This window comes from Capricornis sumatraensis, chromosome 5 (assembly GCF_032405125.1).
Source record: "Capricornis sumatraensis isolate serow.1 chromosome 5, serow.2, whole genome shotgun sequence".
Lineage (NCBI taxonomy): Eukaryota > Metazoa > Chordata > Mammalia > Artiodactyla > Bovidae > Capricornis > Capricornis sumatraensis.
Window position 1 is genome coordinate 57268930 of NC_091073.1, and position 25826 is coordinate 57294755.

At 38.5% G+C, this 25826-nt stretch overlaps 1 protein-coding gene across 1 annotated transcript in view; it reads left to right on the forward strand.

The window, feature by feature from the left end:
- Positions 1-408: 408 nt before the first annotated feature.
- Positions 409-25826, forward strand: part of TFEC (transcription factor EC) — a 105836-nt gene continuing 80418 nt past the window's right edge. Inside the window, exon 1 of the mRNA XM_068973086.1 lies at positions 409-477. The gene's annotated coding sequence lies outside the window, so the exon portion shown is untranslated. The remainder of the gene's footprint in view (positions 478-25826) is intronic.

Genomic DNA, 25826 nt, shown 5'->3' on the forward strand with positions numbered 1-25826 from the left:
ATATTAACTGTGAGACTTAATATGTTGCAATAAATATGGGATCTTAGTCTACTTTGATAACAACCATTTACTGCTTGTGCATATTCTGGGAAGAAATGTTGATTATAGGGCAATGGGATCAATGAGAGCTTTTATTCTAACCACATTACTGTGGAGTCCTTTTGTTGGAGTGCTGTTTCTCAAGTTGGTTGCATATTTCAGATAAAGAAAGGAAGTCCCCAACGTGAAACTGCTGTGTCATTTCTTCTTCCTTAACTGAAATTCCAACCAAGGTTCAGGAAATGCCCTAATGAGCCACTTCTCTTTTCTCTTTCCTCAACTAAGTGGATTCCAACCAGCCCAGACTATTCATTATTCATGATTAGCTCGTTTACTTTGGTTGTCTCTTTTAGCATGGTGCTTATGTTATGGGAAGAGTGATTATAATTTGTTGCTGTTTGTAAAGGTAATAACACTAATAGAATCCAATCATTGCTGGTAGGTAACCAAACTGACAAGTTAATTTTCTGTACTTTAAACTGTGAAAGAGGAGTCTAATCAATACCTGCTTTACTTTGATATGTGTGGCTTACTGATAATTATAGTTTTATCTTGTATGATCACTGGGTATCAGGATGTTATAGTAGTTGAGCTGTGATTTTCTGTAATTTGGGTAAAATATATCTAAAACTCTATTAATGCCTTATTTTAATCAAGATGTAGAAATCACTGTTTTATTTCATAACCAAAGCAATTTCTTCTTTCAGTTTAATATTCTAGAGTATTTACTAAATTGGAACATGATTTGACATTTTATTGCATCTTATATGTTATTTTATGAGTAAATGTTAATTTCTGTTTACATTTTAGCAATATATATTTTATTGGCTTTTAAAGGTAAGAAAATATGAGTACTCTTCAGAGCAGAAATAATATCAGGTAGTACTTTAGCATATGCTATTTTTCAAGCATCAAAAGTTATTCTGTTTTTTATGAAAACTTGAATCTGAAAAATTTGTATAAGACATGTCAAATATCCCAAATCAATAACTTTTTATTATAATAGTTTTCAATTACTTTATTAATCATAGTTCTTAATTGTAATAATTAGCAGAGTTGTAGTAGGGACTGGAAGATTATATATATATTTGTATTATATGCACATAAATACACATATATTTTGTATATATTTGTTTATATGAATTATAACCCATGCTTTTAGTAACATCTTAAAATGTTTAATTGGGAATAGACATTTTGAGAAGAAAATAAACTTGAAATAATCTTTAATTCATTTTAGATAACTTTTTAGTAACTTATTTACCAGAAATTCATTTAAAGTTAAGAGACTTTAAAATAACCTTCACAGTTCTTCCCTATTCAGGCTGTGTCAACAAAACAAAGTGAAGCAGAATATGGAGTTCATTATCAAGATTATTCAGCAATTCCGCTTCACTTCTATTTTAGGTGAATCTGAGTCTAGCTTTATACTTTCAAGTAAATTTTGAATTAGTACTAAATCTTCTACTTTTTTGGTAGAAGCTACCTTAAATAGGCCAAACTTTGTAATCTCCAGTTTGAGAATAAAAACTTTTTAAATCTATAAACCAAATGGTATAGAGATAATTTTCATGTTGTATGTCTTTGGTTTGATTACCATTACTTTTCTTAAAAGATTTCTATTTCATTATGAAGGAGTAGAATATTTCAATGTATGTGTAATTTTGTTGAACTGGAAGTTACAGCTTATGTCAAAAATGAAACAAACTGAAAAAAGTTCATTCAAAATCAGCTTAATTTTAAAGACTGTGACACAAGGATTTATTATGTTTTAGATAACCAAAATATTATGAGATATTTAAATCTGATGGAAATTTCTCTTCAGTCCATGGAATAATCCAGACAAGAATATCCTAGCATTAGTGACATTTTCAGAAATTGTAGTAATTTTGAAAGTGGAAATCATTTTGAAAACAGTGGTTTGAATAGTTAGAAAGGAGAAATAAGAAAAGGGGAAACTGAAAGAAATAAAATATTCTTATACAATAGTTTCAAATAATCTAATGAAATATGATTCTAAAGAATAACTATGGATACTAATAAAGCATTATACATACATGTGGAAATATAATGGATTCTTTATTAATCAATGTATAAATAAAATTCAATTTTATTTTTCTAAAAATAAATGTACAAAATGAAATTCACTCATCATGCCAGATTCTTCACAGAGGCAAATCTGATTAATTCTTTATAGTAAAAAATGTTAGATTAAGCAATGAAGTGATAACAGATCCACAGAAGTGTTGTTTACAAATAGCAGATTGCAAAATTTACACTGTTGGCTAAAACAAAACAAATGAATAGTGCAAATGAATAATGCAAAGTAGTTGCTCAGGTTTTATTGATTACATTACCAAGATCAGGAAGAAGAGTCAGTGAAGCATAGATAGCTGAGGATGTATGAGGAAGTGTAAGAATCACAAGTGCTTTTGAAAACATAACCTGTGAGGGGAGACTTTAACAGTAGTTTTGTAGAAAAATGAAATATTAATAATGTACGAAAATATTCTTAATTTTGTGTAGATATGAATTTCCAGCTTGTTAAGGAAACTGTAAGTCAGTGTGTAGGTGTTTGGAGATATACGAAAATTGGCAGACATTATTTTGCTTGTGAGAACTTAGCTGATGATAGATAATTTTGCAATTCTATCAAGTTGTATCTATAGGAGCATGGAAATCTTGTCCCATTGCCTATCAGCAAATAAGAATGGTATGCAAATGTATTGTAGGTGGAGCTAGTGGTAAAGAACATGCCAGCCAATGCAGGAAACATGAGAGATGTGGGTTCGATCCCTGGGTCGGGAAGATCCCCTGAAGGAGGATATGGCAATCTGCTCCAGTGTTCTTGCCTGGAAAATCCCATGGACAGAGGACTCTGGCAGGCTACAGTCCATAGTGTCACAAAGAGTCATACAAGACTGAAGCAACTTAGCACATCTGCTAAACATTAGGAAAATTGAGGAATCTGTGTTATTGAAAAGTGAGATAGTAAGATAGGTTGTAGAATTTCTTTAGATGACCAGTTTTAAGAACAGATTGGTTAAACAAAGTAAGTCCTAGGTTCTAATTTTGTTATTGTTCCTAGGATACAATAAGAGTTTGAGCTTAATGACCTTAAAGCCTATTAGGATGCTGTTTTTCTCTTTATCACTTTAAGTTTGAAAGAACATGTGGGTTTCAAAAATAGAACTAAAAAAGGCAATTGAAGGGAATGAGTCTGGGAAAGAGATTGAATTTTAATTCGAATTCCCATGTCTCCTTACTTCATTCCCAAGAGTTACCATGGAAGAGTATTTCCAAATCATTTCTTGTCCTTCCTGAAACACTCCTCCTTAGCCAGTGTACTGGAACAGATTGTGATTCACTTTCTAGCTTCTTCCACTGGGCCACAGAATCCTTCTGTTCCTCCCTTTCTTTATTCTTTCTTTTGCAAACATGTTTCTAATACAGAAGTTTATACATATATCAACAACTAATTTCTGAAAGATATTAGCTTCCTTAGATGTATTTCCAAGCAAGAATTTGAGCCAGGGTTATCTGTTCAATCAGGCATTTGACTGTATCTCTTTTTACCTCCACTGGTGAAAACTGGTTCTATCAAACATCTTTCCATATGCTCCAAAAATCTAGACCACTATCTATTTGTCTTGAAAATCTGTCTATAGAGAGGTAATGCTTTCAGCTAGTGCTTGCAGGGAATCCCTCAACAGCTAGGATTTTGACATTCTCTGCTACCTTTGATCTTGTGCAAATTCAAATAGATTTGAACTGAACTACTGAGGTCTGCAACAGAAGTTTCGTCAGTAGAATTTTTACCATTAAATTTTAAGGTCTGATAAACTTTTGGCCTTCTCCTTAGTTAGTCTTAGGCTAAGAAACATCTGATCCTCTAGTCATTCTCTCAAATGTTTCTCTCCATTTTGTCATTCACTTGTCCTCTTCTAAAGCTTCTGATTTTCCTGCATGTATGTAAGGTACTTTTCACATGATGGATGATTTGCTCTTTCCATCAGAGCAGAGATGTGAAAAGCATGGGTTATTCAGGGGTCTTTGATTAGCACTTGGAATCATTGTGGGGAATAACATAAAGAAGAGCTGGAGAATTAACGTAGGGGCAGATCATAAGAGCTATGCTTTTAAGGGTTATATGATTTTAACAAGAGTACTTGATCTGATTGTGTTTTAAGCAAGGTTATTTCTGGCCATTTGGAACATGGATTGGTGGGACGAAAGACCAAAGTCATAAGTTTTAGATTTTGTTTATAGCGTCCTCTTGTATTTTAAGCCAGCAAGGACAAGTATGTAGGTAATACTTTGTAAAGTGGTTGATTGTACCTCTGGCAAGAACAGAAGACAAAATCTTTGCTAAAAATATGATAGAACTTACTTCATAAGAAAATCAAAGGTGATGAACTGTCATTTTCCACTGTGGAAGTAACCACTTAAACTGAACATGAATTAGCTCCCAAACAGTGGGCCAAGCAAATATTTGCAAATGATTCAGTGATTTCTTTGTGGTTGCTTGGTTTAGAGCTGATAGAACACACTGTAAAATAGGAAGTCAGACGTTCAGCATTTTTAGCTTGCTACTAACTTGCCATGTGACTTTGAATAAGTCTGTGTGTCTGGGAGGGGGGAGTATTTGCTGAATGTTTTAAATTGAATTAATATGTAGCATGGAGAGTGAATGAAGGGCTGAGGCTGAGCTTGAGTGTGAAGGAAGAGGGGTCTGGTGGTGTTAAAGTTTAAATCTCCCATGCTTGAGAGATAGTTCTGAATTTATTCCAGGGATATCAAACTTAGATTGGTCATGAGAGCTCTAAGATTGGAAATCTAGGTCACAACCCAAAGGAAGGACTTGCCTGCTTCTCCCTATGGGATCCCTAATCTCACATTTATGACAGATTTATAGAGCACAAAACATAACCAGGGATTACTATCTCATATATCCTCTCCTATGAAAACAGCCTTGGAGGACTCTGCTTTAGGACAGAGCTCTCAGAGTAAAACAAAATAGAGAACAAAACAACTCTGCATAATTTGGCTTTCCGTCATAGGTCATATCTTCTTTTCCGTATTTTCCAAAAATATATTGTCAGTTCATTCTCATTTCTATTTGTTTCAGAAGGAGACCCTTCACTAAGTCGTATCTAAATTCATTTATATTCAACCCCCTGAACATACCCAGTGAAATATATAACACAACCTTTAACCAATTACTTAAGATGCATTTTCTTTTTTTTGTTGTTTTTCTTTCTTTTTGTTTAATTTTACAATACTGTATTGGTTTTGCCATACATCAACATGAACCCGCCACGGGTGTACATGAGTTCCCAATCCTGAACCCCCCTCCTACCTCCCTTCCCATACCATCTCTCTGGGTCATCCCAGTGCACCAGCCCCAAGCATCTGGCATCCTGCATTGAACCTAGACTGGCGATTCATTTCTTACATGATATTATACATGTTTCAATGCCATTCTCCCAAATCATCCCACCCTCTCCCTCTCCCTCAGAGTCCAAAAGTCTGTTCTGTACATCTGTGTCTCTTGCTGTCTCGCATACAGGGTTATCGTTACCATCTTTCTAAATTCCATATATATGTGTTAGTATACTATATTGGTGTTTTTCTTTCTGGCTTACTTCACTCTGTAGAATAGGCTCCAGTTTCATCCACCTCATTAAAACTGATTCAAATGTATTCCTTTTAATGGCTGAGTAGTACTCCATTGTGTATATGTACCACAGCTTTCTTATCCATTCATCTGCTGGTGGACATCTAGGTTGCTTCCATGTCCCGGCTATTATAAACAGTGCTGTGATGAACATTGGGGTACACGTGTCTCTTTCAATTCTGATTTCCTCAGTGTGTATGCCCAGCAGTGGGATTGCTGGGTCATAAGGCAGATCTATTTCCAGTTTTTTAAGGAATCTCCACACTGTTCTCCATAGTAGCTGTACTAGTTTGCATTCCCACCAACAGTGTAAGAGGGTTCCCTTTTCTCCACACCCTGTCCAGCATTTATTGCTTGTAAACTTTTGAATAGCAGCTATTCTGAATGGTGTGAAATGGTACCTCATTGTGGTCTTGATTTGCATTTCTCTGATAATGAGTGATGTTGAGCATCTTTTCATGTGTTTGTTAGCCATCTGTCTGTCTTCTTTGGAGAAATGTCTGTTTATTTCTTTGGCCCATTTTTTGATTGTGTCGTTTATTTTTCTGGAATTGAGCTGCAGGAGTTGCTTGTATATTTTTGAGATTAATTCTTTGTCAGTGGCTTCATTTGCTATTATTTTCTCCCATTCCAGAGGCTGTCTTTTCACCTTACTTATAGTTTCCTTTGTTCTGCAGAAGCTTTTAATTTTAATTAGATTCCATTTGTTTATTTTTGCTTTTATTTCCAGAATTCTGGGAGGTGGGTCATAGAGGATCCTGCTGTGATTTATGTCAGAGAGTGTTTTGCCTATGTTCTCCTCTAGGAGTTTTATAGTTTCTGGTCTTACATTTAGATCCTTAATCCATTTTGAGTTTGTTTCTGTGTATGGTGTTAGAAAGTGTTCTAGTTTCATTCTTTTTCAAGTGGTTGACCAGTTTTCCCAGCACCAATTGTTAAAGAGATTGTCTTTAATCCATTGTATATTCTTGCTTCCTTTGTTTAAGATAAGGTATCCATAGGTGTGTAGATTTATCTCTGGGCTTTCCATTTTGTTCCATTGATCTATGTTTCTGTCTTTGTGCCAGTACCATACTGTCTTGATGACTGTGGCTTTGTAGTAGAGCCTGAAGTCAGGCAGATTGATTCCTCCAGTTTCATTCTTCTTTCTCAAGATTGCTTTGGCTATTTGAGGTTTTTTGTATTTCCATACAAATTGTGAAATTATTTCTTCTAGCTCTGTGAAAAATACCATTGGTAGCTTGATAGGGATTGCATTGAATCTGTAGATTGCTTTGGGTAGTGTACTCATTTTCACTATATTGATTCTTCTGATCCATGAACATGGTATATTTCTCCATCTATTAATGTCCTCTTTGATTTCTTTCACCAGTGTTTTATAGCTTGCTATATATAGGTCTTTAGTTTCTTTAGGTAGATATATTCCTAAGTATTTTATTCTTTTCGTGGCAATGGTGAATGGAATTGTTTCCTCAGTTTCTTTTACTACTTTCTCATTATTAGTGTATAGGAATGCAAAGGATTTCTGTGTGTTGATTTTATGTCCTGTGACTTTACTATATTCATTGATTAGCTCTAGTAATTTTCTGATGGAGTCTTTAGGGTTTTCTATGTAGAGGATCATGTCATCTGCAAACAGTGAGAGTTTTACTTCTTCTTTTCCAATTTGGATTCCTTTTATTTCTTTTTATGCTCTGATTGCTGTGGCCAAAACTTCCAGAACTATGTTGAATAGTGGCGGTGAAAGTGGGCACCTTTGTCTTGTTCCTGACTTTAGGGGAAATGCTTTCAAATTTTCACCATTGAGGATAATGTTTGCTGTGGGTTTGTCATATATAGCTTTTATTATGTTGAGGCATGTTCCTTCTATTCCTGCTTTCTGGAGAGTTTTTATCATAAATGGATGTTGAATTTTGTCAAAGGCTTTCTCTGCATCTATTGAGATAATCATATGGCTTTTATTTTTCAATTTGTTAATATGGTGAATTACATTGATTGATTTATGGATATTGAAGAATCCTTGCATCCCTTGGATTAAGCCCACTTGATCATGGTGTATGATCTTTTTAATGTGTTGTTGGATTCTGATTGCTAGAATTTTGTTAAGGATTTTTGCATCTATGTTCATCAGTGATATTGGCCTGTAGTTTTCTTTTTTTGTGGCATCTTTGTCAGGTTTTGGTATTAGGGTGATGGCCTCATAGAATGAGTTTGGAAGTTTACCTTCCTCTGCAATTTTCTGGAAGAGTTTGAGTAGGATAGGTGTTACCTCTTCTCTAAATTTTTGGCAGAATTCAGCTGTGAAGCCTTCTGGACCTGGGCTTTTGTTTGCTGGAAGATTTCTGATTTCAGTTTCAATTTCTGTGCTTGTGATGGGTCTGTTAAGATTTTCTATTTCTTCCTGGTTCAGTTTTGGAAAGTTGTACTTTTCTAAGAATTTGTCCATTTTTTCCACATTGTCCATTTTATTGGCATATAACTGCTGATAGTAGTCTCTTATGATCCTTTGTATTTCTGTGTTGTCTGTTGTGATCTCTCCATTTTCATTTCTAATTTTATTGATTTGATTTTCCCCCCTTTGTTTCTTGATGAGTATGGCTAATGGTTTGTCAATTTTATTTATCCTTTCAAAGAACCAGCTTTTGGCTTTGTTGATTTTTTGCTATGGTCTCTTTTGTTTCTTTTTCATTTATTTCTGCCTTAATTTTTAAGATTTCTTTCCTTCTACTAACCCTGGGGTTCTTCATTTCTTCCTTTTCTAGTTGCTTTAGGTGTAGAGTTAGGTTTATTTGACTTTTTTCTTGTTTCTTGAGGTATGCCTGTATTGCTATGAACTTTCCCCTTAGCACTGCTTTTATAGTGTCCCACAGGTTTTGGGTGGAGAAGGCAATGGCACCTGACTCCAGTACTCTTGCCTGGAAAATCCCATGGATGGAGGAGCATGGTGGGCTTCAGTCCATGGGGTCACTAAGAGACAGACACGACTGAGTGACTTCACTTTCACTTTTCACTTTCATGCATTGGAGAAGGAAATGGCAACCCACTACCATGTTCTTGCCTGGAGAATCCCGGGGACAGGGGAGCCTGGTGGGCTGCCATGCATGGGGTTGCACAGAGTCGGACATGACTGAAGCGACTTAGCAGCAGCAGTAGCAGTAGCAGCACAGATTTTGGGTTGTTGTGTTTTCATTTTCATTCGTTTCTATGCATATTTTGATTTCTTTTTTGATTTCTTATGAGATTTGTTGGATATTCAGAAGCGTGTTGTTCAGCCTCCATATGTTGGAATTTTTAATAGTTTTTCTCCTGTAATTGAGATCTAATCTTACTGCATTATGGTCAGAAAAAATGCTTGGCATGATTTCAGTTGTTTTTTGAATTTATCAAGGCTAGATTTATGGCCCAAGATGTGATCTATCCTGGAGAAGGTTCTGTGTGCACTTGAGATAAAGGTGAAATTCATTGTTTTGGGGTGAAATGTCCTATAGATATCAATTAGGTCTAACTGGTCTAATGTATCATTTAAAGTTTATGTTTCTTTGTTAATTTTCTGTTTAGTTGATCTATCCACAGGTGTGAGTGGGGTATTAAAGTCTCCCACTATTATTGTGTTATTGTTAATTTCCCCTTTCATACTTGTTAGCATTTGTCTTACATATTGCAGTGCTCCTATGTTGGGTGCATATATATTTATAATTTTTATATCTTCTTCTTGGATTGATCCTTTGATCATTATGTAGTGTCCTTCTTTGTCTCTTTTCACAGCCTTTGTTTTAAAGCCTATTTTATCAGATATGAGTATTGCTACTCCTGCTTTCTTTTGGTCTCTATTTGCATGGAATATCTTTTTCCAGCCTTTCATTTTCAGTCTGTATGTGTCCCTTGTTTTGAGGTGGGTCTTTTGTAGACAACATATATAGGAGTCTTGTTTTTGTATCTATTCAGCCAGTCTTTGTCTTTTGGTTGGGGCATTCAACCCATTTATGTTTAAGGTAATTATTGATAAGTATGATCCCATTGCCATTTACTTTATTGTTTTGGGTTTGGATTTATACATGCTTTTTGTGTTTCCTGTCTAGAGAATATTCTTTAGCAATTGTTGGAGAGCTGGTTTGGTGGTGCTGAATTCTCTCAGCTTTTGCTTGTCTGTAAAGCTTTCGATTTCTCCTTCATATTTGAATGAGATCCTTGCTGGGTACAGTAATCTGGGCTGTAGGTTATTTTCTTTCATCACTTTAAGTATGTCCTGCCATTCCCTCCTGGCCTGAAGAGTTTCTATTGAAAGATCAGCTGTTATCCTTATGGGAATCCCCTTGTGTGTTATTTGTTGTTTTTCCCTTGCTGCTTTCAATATTTGTTCTTTGTGTTCGATCTTTGTTAATTTGATTAATATGTGTCTTGGGGTGTTTTGCCTTGGGTTTATCCTGTTTGGGACTCTCTGGGTTTCTTGAACTTGGGTGATTATTTTCTTCCCCATTTTAGGGAAGTTTTCAACTATTATCTCCTCAAGGATTTTCTCATGGTCTTTCTTTTGGTCTTCTTCTTCTGGGACTCCTATAATTCGAATGTTGGAGCGTTTCATATTGTCTTGGAGGTCTCTGAGATTGTCCTCATTTCTTTTAATTAGTTTTTCTGTTTTTCATCTCTGATTCATTTATTTCTACCATTCTATCTTCTATTTCACTAATCCTATCTTCTGCCTCCGTTATTCTACTATTTGTTGCCTCCAGAGTGTTTCTGATCTCATTTATTGCATTATTCATTATATATTGACTCTTTTTTATTTCTTCTAGGTCCTTGTTAAACCTTTCTTGCATCTTCTCAATCCTTGTCTCCAGGCTAATTATCTGTGATTCCATTTTGATTTCAAGATTTTGGATCATTTTCACTATCATTATTTGGATTTCTTTATCAGGTAGATTCCCTATCTCTTCCTCTTTTGTTTGGTTTGGTGGGCATTGATCCTGTTCCTTTAGCTGCTGGGCATTCCTCTGTCTCTTCATCATGGTTATAGTGCTGAGTTTGGGGTGGCCTTTCTGTATTCTAGCAGATTGTGGAGTTCTCTTTATTATGGAGTTTCCTCACTGTGGGTAGGGTTGTATCAGTGGCTTGTCAAGGTTTCTTGGTTAGGGAAGCTTGTGTCAGTGTTTTGGTGGGTGGGCTGGATTTCTTCTCTCTGGAGTGCAATGAAGTGTCCAGTAATGAGTTATGAGATGTCAGTGATTTGGGAGTAACTTTGAGCTGCCTGTATTTTGAAGCTCAGAGGTGTGTTCCTGTGTTGCTGGAGAATTTGTGTGGTATGTCTTACTCTGGAACTTGTTGGCCCATGGGTGGTGCTTGGTTTTAGTGTAGGTATGGAGGTGTTTGATGAGCTCCTATAGATTAATGTTCCCTGGAGTCAGGAGTTCTCTGATGTTCTCAGGATTTGGACTTAAGCCTCCTGCTTCTGGTTTTCAGTTTTATTTTTACAGTAGTCTCAAGACTTCTCCTTCTATACTGCACCATTGATAAAACATCTAGGTTAAAGATGAAAAGTTTCTCCACATTGAGGGACATCCAGAGAGGTTTACAAAGTTACATGGAGAAGAGAAGAGAGAGGGGGGGAGTTAGAGGTGACTGGAATGAGATGAGGTGGAGTCAAAAGAGGAGAGAGCAAGCTAGCCAGTAATCACTTCCTTATGTGTGCTCCACAGTCTGGACCGCTCAGAGATGTTCATGGAGTTATACAGAGAAGAGGAGAGGGAGGAAGGAGACAGAGGTGGCCAGGAAGATAAAAGGGGGAAATGAAAAGGAGAAAGACAGATCCAGCCAGTAATCAGTTCCCTAAGTGTTCTCCACCATCTGGAACACACAGAGATTCATAGAGTTGGGTAGAGAAGAGAAGGGGGAGGGAGGAGACAGAGGCAACCTGGTGGAGAAAAAGGAGAGTCTAAAGGAGGAGAGAGCAGTCAGGCCAGTAATCTTGTTCTCAAGTAAAAATGGGTACTGAAGATTGGGTTTTTGAAGGTACAAAATTGATAACCAATACCAAAAAGCAAAGATTAAAAATCTAGAGTAGAGGTTGGATTTTCAAAAATACAATATTAAAGAAAAGAAGAAGAAATAAAAAACAAAGTCACAAGCATTATTTAAAAAAATATGAAGTTTGCTTTAAAAATAGGATCTTTTTTTTTTTTAAAAAAATAGTAGTTTATAAAAATGAAAATTAAAGGAGAAATAGAGGACTTAAAAATTGAAAAATGTTAAAAAAAGAAGGAAAAAACAAACAAAAAGAATGACTGTAAAAATAGTAAAAATATATCTAGGACTTTCTCTGGTTGTTGTGTGGGCAGTGTATGGTCAGTTCATGTTTGGATAGTTCCTTGGTCCAGCTTATATTTCTCAAGATCTATTGGCCCCTTCCTATGTAGTCAGTACTAACGACAGGCTTTTAATCTATTGCACCTGTCACTTCCAAGGTGGTTCCCTCTGTTTTAGCTTCTTCTGTTTGCTGGTCTCTTCAGTGTCTGATTTCCACCCTGACACACGGGGGGCAGCGGTGGACACTTTTTTTAGGCTCACTTGTTCAGTTGTGCTGTGAGGAGGGAGGGATGCTGCAAACAAATAACACTGGCGTGTGCTTGCAGTGTCTCATCCACCCTGGGCCTGTCCCTGCTCACAGCACACACAGCTCAGGCTCCAGGTTGCTCTGCCACAACCGTCTGAGGCCAGTCCTGGGCTGCATGCACCTCCCAGGTCTAAGCCGCTCAGGCTCAGGCACTCAGGTAGTCCTCAGAGGCACAGACTCGGTTGGGCCTGCGTTTTGTGCCCTTCCCAGGTCCAAGTAGCTCAGGTGTTTGGCAAGTGCGGTTGCTGCGACTTATCACCTCTCCTGTCCCTGCTGCTCAGTTTTCTGGGTGTACAACTGGCACACCTTCTCAGGTGGATGATGACTGTCCAGAACCCCAAGAAGTCTTAGTTAGCAAAGAAGCCTGTTTGCAGTTTGGTAGTTAATGTCTCTCTGGGGCTGCTATTGCCCCCTTCTGGCCCTTCCGGCTCTGGCTGCCTGTCACCAGAGGGGGATGGTCTGCAGTCAGCTAATTCTGTCCCGTCCTTTGTTCTGTGCGCGGTCTCAGCAGTGTCTTATGTTAGAGCTTTTCGCGTGGTAGCTATCCCCCAGTCTGGTTTTCCAGCCCAAGTTAGATCGCTCTGGTTCCACTCGGGGCATTTGGGCCCAATCCTTAAAAAGCAATGCAGCCTGAGCCTCCCTGCCCAGCCCCAACTTGCTAGTGGTGGATGCAGGCGTCTGCGCTGCTTCTCTGCTGGAGGGGTTACCGTGGGGCTCGTAATCTGTGGGGTTTAATTATTTATTTTTCCTCCCTGTTATGTTGCCCTCTGTGCTTCCAAGGCTCACCACAGACTTGGCAGTGAGTGTTTCTTGGTGTTTGGAAACTTCTCTCTTTTTAAGACTCCCTTCCCAGGACGGAACTCCCTCCCTACCTCTTTTGTCTCTCTTTTTTTTGTCTTTTATATTTTTTCCTACCTGTTTTTGAAGACAATGAGCTGCTTTTCTGGGTGCCTGATGTCCTCTGCCAGCATTCAGAAGTTGTTTTGTGGAAATTACTCAGCGTTGAAATGTTCTTTTGATGAATTTGTGGGGGAGAAAGTGGTCTCCCCATCCTATTCCTCTGCCATCTTAGGACCGCCCCCAAGATGTATTTTCCAAAGACAAAACAAACAGCAACAAGGACAACATAACAAGTAAAATATCCCATAATATTGTCACCCTGCTTATTTAACTTATATGCAGAGTACATCATGAGAAACGCTGGACTGGAAGAACCACAAGCTGGAATCAAGATTGCCAGGAGAAATATCAATAACCTCAGATATACAGATGACACCACCCTTATGGCAGAAAGTGAAGAGAAACTAAAAAGCCTCTTGATGAAAGTGAAAGTGGAGAGTGAAAAAGTTGGCCTAAAGCTCAACATTCAGAAAATGAAGATCATGGCATCTGGTCCCATCACTTCATGGGAAATAGATGTGGAAACAGTGGAAACAGTGTCAGACTTCATTTTGGGGGGCTCCAAACTCACTGGGGATGGTGACTACAGCTATGAAATTAAGAGACGCTTACTCCTTGGAAGAAAAGTTATGACCAACCTAGATAGCATATTCAAAAGCAGAGACATTACTTTGCCAACTAAGGTCCGTCTAGCCAAGGCTATGCTTTTTCCAGTGATCATGTATGGATGTGAGAGTTGGTCTGTGAAGAAGGCTGAGTGCCGAAGAACTGATGCTTTTGAACTGTGGTGTTGGAGAAGACTCTTGGGAGTCCCTTGAACTGCAAGGAGATCCAACCAATCCATTCTGAATGAGATCAGCCTTGGGATTTCTTTGGAAGGAATGATGCTAAAGCTGAAACTCCAGTACTTTGTCCACCTCATGCGAAGAGTTGACTCATTGGAAAAGACTCTGATGTTGGGAGGGATTGGGGGCAGTAGGAGAAGGGGACAACAGAGGATGAGATGGCTGGATGGCATCAATGACTCAATGGACGTGAGTCTGAGTGAACTCTGGGAGTTGGTGATGGACAGGGAGGCCTGGCGTGCTGCAATTCATGGGGTTACAAATAGTCGGACACGACTGAGTGACTGAACTGAACTGAACTGATGCTAGAAGAAGGAAAGAATTTATAAAATAAATGAATAAGCTCAAATATTAAGACCTCTTCTGAGGGATAAAAGAAAGTAGAATATTAACTATGATACTTCTGCTTGTGTTCAGTCATTGTAGGAGTTTTAGTGAGTATCAACATCAGATATTGTACATGAAATCATCTCTTTTCTTCCCTAGAGTTATCATCCACTGAGATTTCATCATATACTAAAGACTTTATCACCTTATTTGAGCCTGACATGGTTTTAAGGCAAGTCCCCCTCTCTCCATTGCTGAGAATAGTGAGGCTTCTGAAGGATAGGTAACTTTCCCAAAGGGACCAGTGGGTAAGTGATGGGGCAGCAACCTGAATCTAATTCTGTATGGGTTTTGTCTGTGTTAGTTGCTCAGTTATGTCTGATTCTTTGCAACCCCATGGACTGTAGTCCACCAGGCTCCAATGTCCATGGGGTTCACTAAGCAAGAATACTGGAGTGGGTAGCCATTCCCTTCTCCAGGGGATCTTCCCTAAGCAAATTCTACAGTGTTTTCTGGGGAACTTTAAAATTTAAACTTTATCTTTGTTGTTCTACTTTACTCGTTTTGAACAAGTTCTGATCTTTATAGCAGAGAAGGGGAAACAGTTCAACGGACAAGGATTGGGGGAAATCAGAAATCACAGCTATTTTACAAGTGGTTTCTAGGCTTAAACATGGATAATGAGGTCTTTGATGCATTAAATTTGCAAAAATACCAGTTGTAGAGGTAACAAGGGACCAGAATAGATGGCTCTATTTCATAAAAGAAAGGGGCAAAGTGAAGAGACTCATTAATGTTGAAGCAGTAGATGGATAACCAGTGACAAATATCAAGTAGATATGTTTCAGTTTGGTCAGAGAAAGGTCATTGATTATTTTTGGTTAAACTGGTTCGCAGAGGCCAGGTTTCCACTAAAAGAGGGAATTAATTGCTTCCATTTCCCACTAATTGCCTCAACATTTCCCTTTGCTTTGTCATTGGAGATTTGGTCAGAGAGGCAAAAAGTCAAAAGTCAGAGTTTGATGGAATCTACATAAAAAGGGAATCTGAGGAGACCGAATTATGGCATTTGGTGTAATAACTATAATGATATTTAGCATTTTTCCCTGGGAGTGCTGTGGATTTTTAGAGACCTTTTCAATCTTTAATCAGACCATAGGGCACATTTAAGAGAGTTCACTGTTTTTATTTCCATCTAGAGAATAAGGCATCACAGAGAGATGAAATGACCTAGGGCAAGTCTCCTGAGATGTTAATCCTGTATGTTGGATTACAATCTGTATGTTGAGTTTTAGCTGAAAGGCTGGGCTTTCCCCAGACATATCATTCATTCATGCTCCTTCAGAGTTTAGACTTTTTGTACATTATTCTTTGAGGTTACTATTTCTATCAATGGCAGAAAAATTACCCAAGAATATGCCGTGAAATAGTTTTGATTGCATAGACTTGCTTAGTTTTCAGGCAATTAATTGATTCTTGAGCCTTCTTCAATTAATGAGATCTTCTGCCTCCTATTTTCTTACTTAATGAATCTTTAAAATCCTTTCTAGCTCTAACTCTTGGAATCTATATTTTGTCTTCCAGACAGTTAAATTTTTTTTTTTAATTTTTGGAACTCAAAGTGACAGTGTAGAAAGTGGGGGAAACATGAGATCTGGACATGCCAGGTCAGTGTTCAATCATCTGATTCCTCTGTTGTTGTTGTTTAGTTGCTAAGTCATGTCCAACTCTTTGCAACCTCATGGACTGTAGCATGCCAGGCTTCCCTGTCTTCCACCATTTCCCAGAGTTTACTCAAATTCATGTCCACTGAATCAGTGATGCTCTCTAACTGTCTCATCTTCTGCTGCCGTCTTCTCCTTTTGCCTTCAACCTTACCCAAGATCAGTGCCTTTTCCAATGAATCAGCTCTTCACAACAGGTGGCCAAAGTACTGGAGCTTCAGCTTCAGCATCAGTACTTCCAATGAACATTCAGGTTTGACTTTATTCAGGATTGACTGGTTTGATTTCTGGTTTACTTCAGAGGTCCAAAAGACAAATATTTCTCTCTAGGAAGTCCCAAACCCACAATATCAGCTATTCTTCTTTTCCAGAAGAACCAGAAATATGTAATTACTAATGAGATATTTATTATACTATAGGTTCTTAGAAACATGTTCTACTAGAATGAGCATAGGTTTTAAAGCAAAATGATTAGGTTTGAAAGCCAGCTTTGTCATAACTAGCTGTGTGATCTCAGACAGGTCATGTAATTTGACTGAAATTCAATTTCTTCATGTGTAAACCTGATACACCCCAGTGTGTTTCAGGATTATTAAGTGAGAAAGTAGAGGTAAATCACCCAGCTCAATGCCCACATAGAATGGGGACCTAGAGACTTTAGCCATATGCTTATTAACATTATTATTAGGAATTATAATGATTTTAAATGATAAAACTATTAATTGGGAAATGACTTTAAAAAAAGTAAAGCTCTAGTATAGAAGAAGTCTGCTATGTACTTAGTCATTCAGTCATGTCTGATTCTTTGCGACCCCATGGACTATAGCTCTCCAGGCTCCTCTATCCATGGGGATTCTCCAGATAAGAATACTGGAGCAGGTTGCTATATCCTCCTCCAGGGGATCTTCCCAACCCAGGGATTGAACCCAGGTCTCTCACATTGAAGATGGATTCTTTACCAGCTGAGCCACCAGGGAAGTCCAAGAATACTGAAGTGGGTAGCCTATCCCTTCTCCAAGGATCTTCCTGACCCAGGAATCTAACCAGGGTCTCCTGAATTGCAGATAGATTCTTTACCAGCTGAACTAACTGGGAAGTCCATTAAAGTACTAAAAGAAGTCTAGTACTTTATAAAAATCCTTTATTTGAATAAGATGCTTTCACAGTTATGGTGAACTTGAGCTGGACCATCTTCTGTTCAGATGCTTCTCTACAACAAATTCTCCTTACCTTCCCCCATTGAAAGTGCTTTAGTCACATTAAGTCATTTAGTAATCAGAATGATTCTGGAAATTGATTGAGCTTCCCTCGTGGCTCAGAAGGTAAAGAATCTGCCTGCAATGCAGGAGACCTGGGTTCGATCCCTGGGTTGGGAAGATCCCCTGGAGGAGGACATGGCAACTCACTCCATTATTCTTGCCTGGAGAATCCCATGGACAAAGAAGCCTGGTGGGCTATAGTCCATGGGGTTGCAAAGAGTCGGACACCACTGAGTGACTAAGCACAGCACACTGTGCCCAGTGTATAGATAAGAATAGATCCTCTAAGGCATACAACTTATCAGCAGTTTTGAAATTAGGTAGGCTGATTCCAAAACTTATAATCCTAAAAGCTCCTCTAACACTGCTTTGGAGACATCAGACTGCAGTTCATGGTTGTCATTTGTGCAAGATGAAAAAAAAATAACCCTCACCCTCATTTTTAAATTAAGGAGCTTCTTGTGTGTGTATGTTAGTCGCTCAGTCATGTCCGACCCTTTGCAACCCCATGGACTATAGCTCTCTAGGCTCTTCTGCCCATGGAATTCTCCAGGCAAGAATACTCTAGTGGGTTGCCATTCCCTTCTCCAGGAGATCTTCCCAGCCCAGGGAATGAACCTGAGTCTCTTGCATTGTAGGCAGATTCTTTAGGAGATTCTTAAAGCCTATCTTTCATCCAACAGAAATGACTACTTACACCAAGAATCAAAAACTGTTGTCAATAGTGATACCTATGTCACCAAACCCTGCCTTGGATTCTTTCTAAGTGTTTTTATTTAATTTCAAAAGGTGCAACCAGCCCATTCCCCTGTCAGAACACATCTCAGTCCTCTAACCAAGAAATGTCAGGAGCTGGGCATATGGCTTCTTCCTGCTGCCATGGTGCTTTTCCCTTGTCTGCCCTTGCCCTTGCCACCCTCTGGAGCCCTCAGCAGGCCCATGAGCCTGTTTCCCCAGTGCTGATGTTGGGGTCCAACTCTGAGGAGAACCCTAATTGTCAAACTGGTTACTCACAACTGTTTTGACTTGTTTTTCTTAAACAATGTAGCTTGATAAAACTCTTCAAATATATAAACAGGGCACACTTGCTAACACAGGAAGAGCTAAGACTGTGTTCACAGGGGAAAGCTGGTTTGACTGTTTTGATTAACTTGACTGCTCAAGTCAGTCAAAAAGTAATCACCAGTTAAGCAAACCATTTTGACAGATTTTTGGCCCACTATGACTGCTTATTTGACTGGCTTGCCTGTCATTTTGAAGTGGTCAGATTGACTGGAGACAGTTTAACTGGAAAATTTAACTTTGGAGTACGTGGGTGTCTGTACACCAGAATCTACTTTAAATAACTTTATTTGAAATCTGTACATATTTTTCTGGGACCAGTTAGAGAAGTTTGAAAGTGACACATTGCAGCATTTGAGTTTCTAGAGTGAGATGTCTTGCCACTTGCACAGCCTGGCAATATATTTATAGGCTACAAAACAATCACATTTCCCCTATGCAATATAGAATTCAATAAGATTGAAACTCTCCCCTAACTTGGCCAAGTCCTAGTAAGGCATTATATTCTCTTCCTCCTCTGAAGAGTTGGTGATAGATGTATGACAGCAAAAGACTTCTCAGGTATCAAGTTACCAATTCAGTCATTAGGGACTTGTCATAAGGGAAAGTTGACCTTGCCACTAATAGTAGCCCTTCTAAGAATTTATGAGAGACAGAAAAATACAAAACACCAAACAAATCTTTGAAGAGAGGCAAGATAATCTGGTTAACGTTTTTTGAGCTGCTTTTTAAAAGCAAGCCCCCTTTTATCTATCTTATGTTACTTTAGGAAATTTACTTTGAAATGAGCTCCCAGGTTTGGGCAAGACAAAAACAACACTATATGGAAGGAAATAATGATTTATTTTCACATTATCATGTGGGATTTTATGGGAGAACATAATGAGGTTATTGTCTACTGTAAGCAAAATTTTTTGAAGTCTGGTTTATATTGGTTGAACACCTTAATATATATATTTTTTGAGAATTTGAAATATCCTGTTATTGTTTGAAAGACATTCACGTGCTTCTCTTCAGCACTCCTAAAAAAGATCTACTTTTTCTCATGGAAATGTTTTGTGAATGTTCTGGACGAAGGTGCTATCTCACATGCCTTTATTAAATAAGATCAGTGGTAAATAGCAATGTCTCCTGCTCTTTCTGTTCAATCATCCCTGTAGCATTTGACTCTGTTAACCACTTATTTTCCTTGAAATTCTATCCTACTTTGGCTTTGTTATATGATTCTACCCTAATTTTCATTATACTTGAGATTTCTCTAGTCTTTCCTGCCCATTACATGTTCCTCAGGGTCCTTTATCTGGCTTCTGTCTTTTTAATTCTAATTCTTTGTTTGGTGTGATTTTAGGTAAAACCCCGATTCAGTGATTTATTCTGACGTGGCCACCGAGTCTGTTTCTGTAAATGAACACATCTAGCTGTTAACTAGGCCTTCCTCTTGGACACTTTACTGTCACTCTGATTTCATTATGTCTAACACTGAAGTTATCATCTTTCCTTCTAATTGTTTGCCTCCATGTTTATTCTTTATTTTGATAAGTGCCATCTTCTCCACAATTTCTCATTTCAAATGGAAGCATTATAGGTGAAGCATCAAGGTGAATCTTCCTTCTCCTTCGCCACATGTATAAATCAATAAGAAATCCTGTACATATTTTTAAAATTTTATCCTCTGTATTATGGATAGTATTTGACCTATCTTTAAAATATCAAATTCTATTGCCATAACTTGGGCCCTCTAGTCTCCTCTCCTGGAATATTACTAAAAACTCCCAATTGTTCTCCTGTGTCCTGGTCTTTCAATAATCCAGTCTCCATATTATTGCCTAAGGGATTTTTATGAAATACTAATTGATCATCTTACTAGCCTGGTAAAAGTCCAGTATGGCACATCAGGTTGTCAGTACAAAGCTCAGGGTGGTGTTTGTTCCTTTTTATGAGGTGACTTCTGCCTAGTTTTCTATTTTCACCTGTTCTCACGTATATTAAAGCGACTTATCATGCACACATACTATATTCAGATCACACTGAGGAATAAAGAAAGGAGGGGAGGAAGGGGGTAGGAATGCAACATTTTGCTTTTATAACTTCTGCTATTGGAGCATTTTAATGACATTGAGAGGTTAATTAAACATATTAGATTTGGGGAGTTCATGATCTGAGCCACAGTCAGCTCTTGGTCTTGTTTTTGCTGACTGTATAGAGTTTCTCCATCTTTGGCTACAAAGAATATAATCAATCTGATTTTGGTGTTGACCATCTGGTGATGTTCATGTGTGGAGTCTTCTCGTGTGTTGTTGGAAGAGGGTGTTTGCTATGACCAGTGCATTCTCTTGGCAAAACTCTATTAGCTTTTGCTCTGCTTCATTCTGTATTCCAAGGCCAAATGTGCCTATTACTTCAGGTGTTTCTTGACTTCCTACTTTTACATTCTAGTCCCCTATAATGAAAAGGACATCTTTTTTGGGTGTTAGTCCTAAAAGGTCTTGTAGGTCTTCATAGAATCATTCAACTTCAGCTTTTTCATCATTACTGGTTGGGACATAGACTTGGATTACCTTGATATTGAATGATTTGCCTTGGAAATGAAGAGAGATCATTGTGTCGTTTTTGAGATTGCATCCAAGTACTGCATTTCGGACTGTTTTGTTGACTATAAGGGCTACTCCATTTCTTCTAAGGGATTCTTGCCCACAGTAGTAGATATAATGATCATCTGAGTTAAATTCACCCATTCCAGTCCATTTTAGTTGGCTGATTCCTAAAATGTCGACGTTCACTCTTGCCATCTCCTATTTGACCACTTCCAATTTGCCTTGATTCATGGACCTAACATGCCAGGTTCCTATGCAATATTGCTCTTTACAGCATTGGACCTTTCTTCTATCACCAGTCACATCCACAACTGGGTGGTGTTTTTGCTTTGGCTCCATCTCTTCATTCTTTCTGGAGTTATTTCTCCACTGATCTCCAGCAGCGTATTGGGCACCTACTGACCTGGGAAGATCATCTTTCAGTGTCCTATTGTTTTGCCTTTTCATACTGTTCGTGGGGTTCTCAAAGCAAGAATGCTGAAGTGTTTTGCCATTCCTTTCTCCAGTGGGGCATATTTTGTCAGAACTCTCCACCATGACCTGTGCGTCTTGGGTGGCCCTGCACGGCATGGCTCATAGTTTCATTGAGTTAGACAAGGTTGTGGTCCATGTGATTAGATTGGTTAGTTTCCTGTGATTGTGGTTTTCAGTCTGTCTGCCCTCTGATCAGTTCAGTTCAGTTCAGTGGCTCAGTACCGACTCTGAGATCCCATGAACAGCAGCAGGCCAGGCCTCCCTATTCGTCACCAACTCCCAGAGTTCACTCAAACTCATATTCATTGAGTCGGTGATGCCATCTAACCATCTCATCCTCTGTCATCCCCTTCTCCTCCTGTCTTCAATCTTTCCCAACATCAGGGTCTTTTCAAATGAGTCAGCTCTTCGCATTAGGTGGCCAAAATATTACAGCTTCAGCTTCAACATCAGTCCTTCTAATGAACAGCCAGGACTGATTTCCTTTAGGATGGATTGGTTGGATCTCTTTGCAGTCCAAGGGACTCTGAAGAGTCTTCTCCAACACCACAGCTCAAAAGCATCAATTCTTCAGCACTCAGCTTTCTTTATAGTCCAACTCTCACAACCATACATGACTACTGGAAAAACCATAGCCTTGACTAGATGGACATTTGTTGGCAAAGTAATGTCTCTGCTTTTTAATATTCTGTCTAGGTTGGTCATAACTTTCCTTCCAAGGAGTAAGAGTCTTTTAATTTCATGACTACAATCACCGTATGCAGTGATTTTGGAGCTCAAAAAAATAGTCAGCCACTGTTTCCACTGTTTCCCCATCTATTTGAAATGAAGTGATGGGACCAGATGCCATAATCTTAGTTTTCTGAATGTTAGGCTTTAAGTCAACTTTTTCACTCTCCTATTTCACTTTCATCAAGAGGTTCTTTAGTTCTTCACTTTCTATCATAAGGGTAGATAGATCTAAGGGACTAGATCTGATAGAAAGAGTGCTGGAGGGACTATGGACGGAGGTTCATGACATTGTACAGAAGACAGGGATCAAGACCATCCGAAAGAAAAAGAAATGCAAAAAGCAAAATGGCTGTCTGAGGAGGCCTTACAAATAGCTGTGAAAAAAGAGAAGTGAAAAGCAAAGGAGAAAAGGAGAGATATACCCATTTGAATGCAGAGTTCCAAAAAATAGCAAGGAGAGATAAGAAAGCCTTCTTCAGAGATCAATGCAAAGAAATAGAGGAAAACAATAGAATCGGAAAGACTAGAGATCTCTTCAAGAAGATTAGAGATACCAAGGGAACATTTCATGCAAAGATGGGCACAATAAAGGAAGAAATGGTATGGACCTAACAGAAGCAGAAGGTATTAAGAAGAGGTGGCAAGAATACACAGAACTATACAGAAGAGATCTTAATGACCTAGATAACCGTAATGATCACTCACCTAGAGCCAGACACATCTTACAGTACAGGGTCAAGTGGGCCTTAGGAAGCATCACTATGAACAAAGCTTGTGGAGGTAATGGAATTTCAGTTGAGCTATTTCAAATCAAGAAAGATGATGCTGTGAAAGTGCTGCACTCAATATGTCAGCAAATTTGGAAAACTCAGCAGTGGCCACAGGACAGGAAAAGGTCAGTTTTCATTCCAATCCCAAAGAAAGGCAATGCCAAAAAAATGCTCACTACTGCACAATTGCACTCATCTCACATGCTAGTAAAGTAATGCTCAAAATTATCCAAGCCAGGCTTCAGCAATACATGAACGATGAACTTCCAGGTGTTCAATCTGGTTTTTAAAAAGGCAGAGGAACCAAAGATCAAATTGCCAACATTTGCTGGATCATCAAAATATCAAGAGAGTTCCATAAAACATCTATTTCTGCTTTATTGACTATGCCAAAGCCTTTGACTGTGTGGATCACAATAAACTGTGGAAAATTCTGAAAGAGATGGGAATACCAGACCATCTGACCTGCCTCTTGAGAAACTTATATGCAGGTCAGGAAGCAACAGTTAAAAGTGGACTTGGAACAACAGACTGGTTCCAAATAGGAAAAGGAGTATGTCAAGGCTGTATATCGTCACCCTGCTTATTTAACATCTATGCAGAATACATCATGAGAAACGCTGGGCTGGAAGAAGCACAAACTGGAATCAAGATTGCCGGGAGAAATCTCAATAACTTCAGATATGCAGATGACACCACCCTTATGGCAGAAAGTGAAGAAGAACTAAAAAGCCTCTTGATGAAAGTGAAAGAAGAGAGTGAAAAAGTTGGCTTAAAACTCAACATTCAGAAAACGAAGATCATGGCATCTGGTCCCATCACTTCATGGGAAATAGATGGGCAAACAGTGGAAACAGTGGCTGACTTTATTTTTGGAGGCTCGAAAATCACTGCAGATGGTGATTACAGCCATGAAATTAAAAGACACTTACTCCTTGGAAGGAAAATTGTGATCAACCTGGATAGCATATTCAAAAGCAGAGACATTACTTTGCCAACAAAGATCCGTCTAGTCAAGGCTATGGTTTTTCCAGTGGTATGTATGGATGTGAGAGTTGGACTATGATGAAAGCTGAGCACCGAAGAATTGATGCTTTTGAGCTGTGGTGTTGGAGAAGACTCTTGAGAGTCCCTTGGACTGCAAGGAGATCCATCCAGTCCATTCAAAAGGAGATCAGCCCTGGGTGTTCTTTGGAAAGAATGATGTTAAAGCTGAAACTCCAATACTTTGTCCACCTCATGTGAAGAGTTGACTCATTGGAAAAAACTCTGATGCTGGGAGGGATTGGGGGCAGGAGGAAAAGGGGACAACAGAGAATGAGATGGCTGGATGGTATTACCGACTCGATGGACGTGAGTTTGAGTGAACTCTGGGAGTTGGTGATGGACAGGGAGGCCTGGTGTGCTGCAATTCATGGGGTCGCAAAGAGTCAGACACGACTGAGCAACTGAACTGAACAGAAAAGTGAATCAAGCCAACTCAACTAATCGTGAGGAAGCAACTCCAGCAGATTTTCCTTTAGAGAGTAGAGTCTACTGATTCATATACAAATATGGGAAACATTTTTTTCTAATGCTGGGGGTGGAGTTTTACTATCTTTGTATCCTGATAATAAAAAAAAAAAAACACATGTAATTGAAAAAATATCCTCCTTATAATCAAAAGATGTGAAGTCAAATTCATTTTTCTGCCTTGTGAGCAAGTCTGATAACCTGTTTGAGCTTCAGTTTCTTTATCCATAAAATGAGGATCAGTTCAGTTGCTCAGTTATGTCCGACTTTTTGCAACTCCAAGGACTGCAGCATGCCAGGCTTCCCCGTACATCACCAACTCCCAGAGATTACTCAAACTCTTGTCCATTGAGTCCGTGATGCCATCCAACAATTTCATCCTCTGTTGTCCCCTTCTCCTCCCACCTTCAATCTTTCCCAGCATCAGGGTCTTTTCCAGTGAGTCAGTTCTTTGCATCAAGTGGCCAAAGTATTGGAGTTTCAGCTTCAGCATCAGTCCTTCCAATGAATATTCAGGACTGATCTCCTTTAGGATGGACTGGTTGGATTTTCTTGCAGTCCAAGGGACTCTCAAGAGTCTTCTCCAGCACCACAGTTCAAAAGCATCAATTCTTCTGTGCTTAGCTTTCTTTAAAGTACAACTCTCACATCTGTACATTACTACTGGAAAAACCATAGCTAGAGGGACCTTTGTAGGCACAGTATTGTCTCTGATTTTTAATATGCTCTCTAGGTTGGTCATAGCTTTTCTTTCAAGGAGCAAGTGTCTTTTAATTTGATGGCTACAGTCACCTTCTGCAATGGTTTTGGAGCCCAGGAAAATAAAGTTTCTCACTGTTTCCATTATTTCCCCATCTATGTGCCATGAAGTGATGGGACCAGATGCTATGATCTTATTTTTTCTGAATGTTGAGTTTTAAGCTCACTCTCCTCTTTCACTTTCATCAAGATAAAGGTCTTTAATCAAATTATTGGTTTGATTCAACTTGTCTGATTCAACTTGTGACTGTGGCTACTATTATTTTGCATTCTGCAGCTTTCAACTAGTCCATGAGGTCCTATGATCAGTCTTCTCAACAAATTAGTATTTCGTGGCTATATACTTACTATAACAAAAAAATTTAAGTTGGAATTACATATTTTTTTGATTCTAAGGGAGAACTGTTCTTCAGTGACAAAGAGAAAATAAAACTACAACTTTGTTTGAAGGTCTTTCATACCTGAGAACACATTTACTTGGGGAATTTGTTTTATGTAAATAATGTAGTAATAGGTGCCTTTAAACCAGAGAGTCAAAAATAATT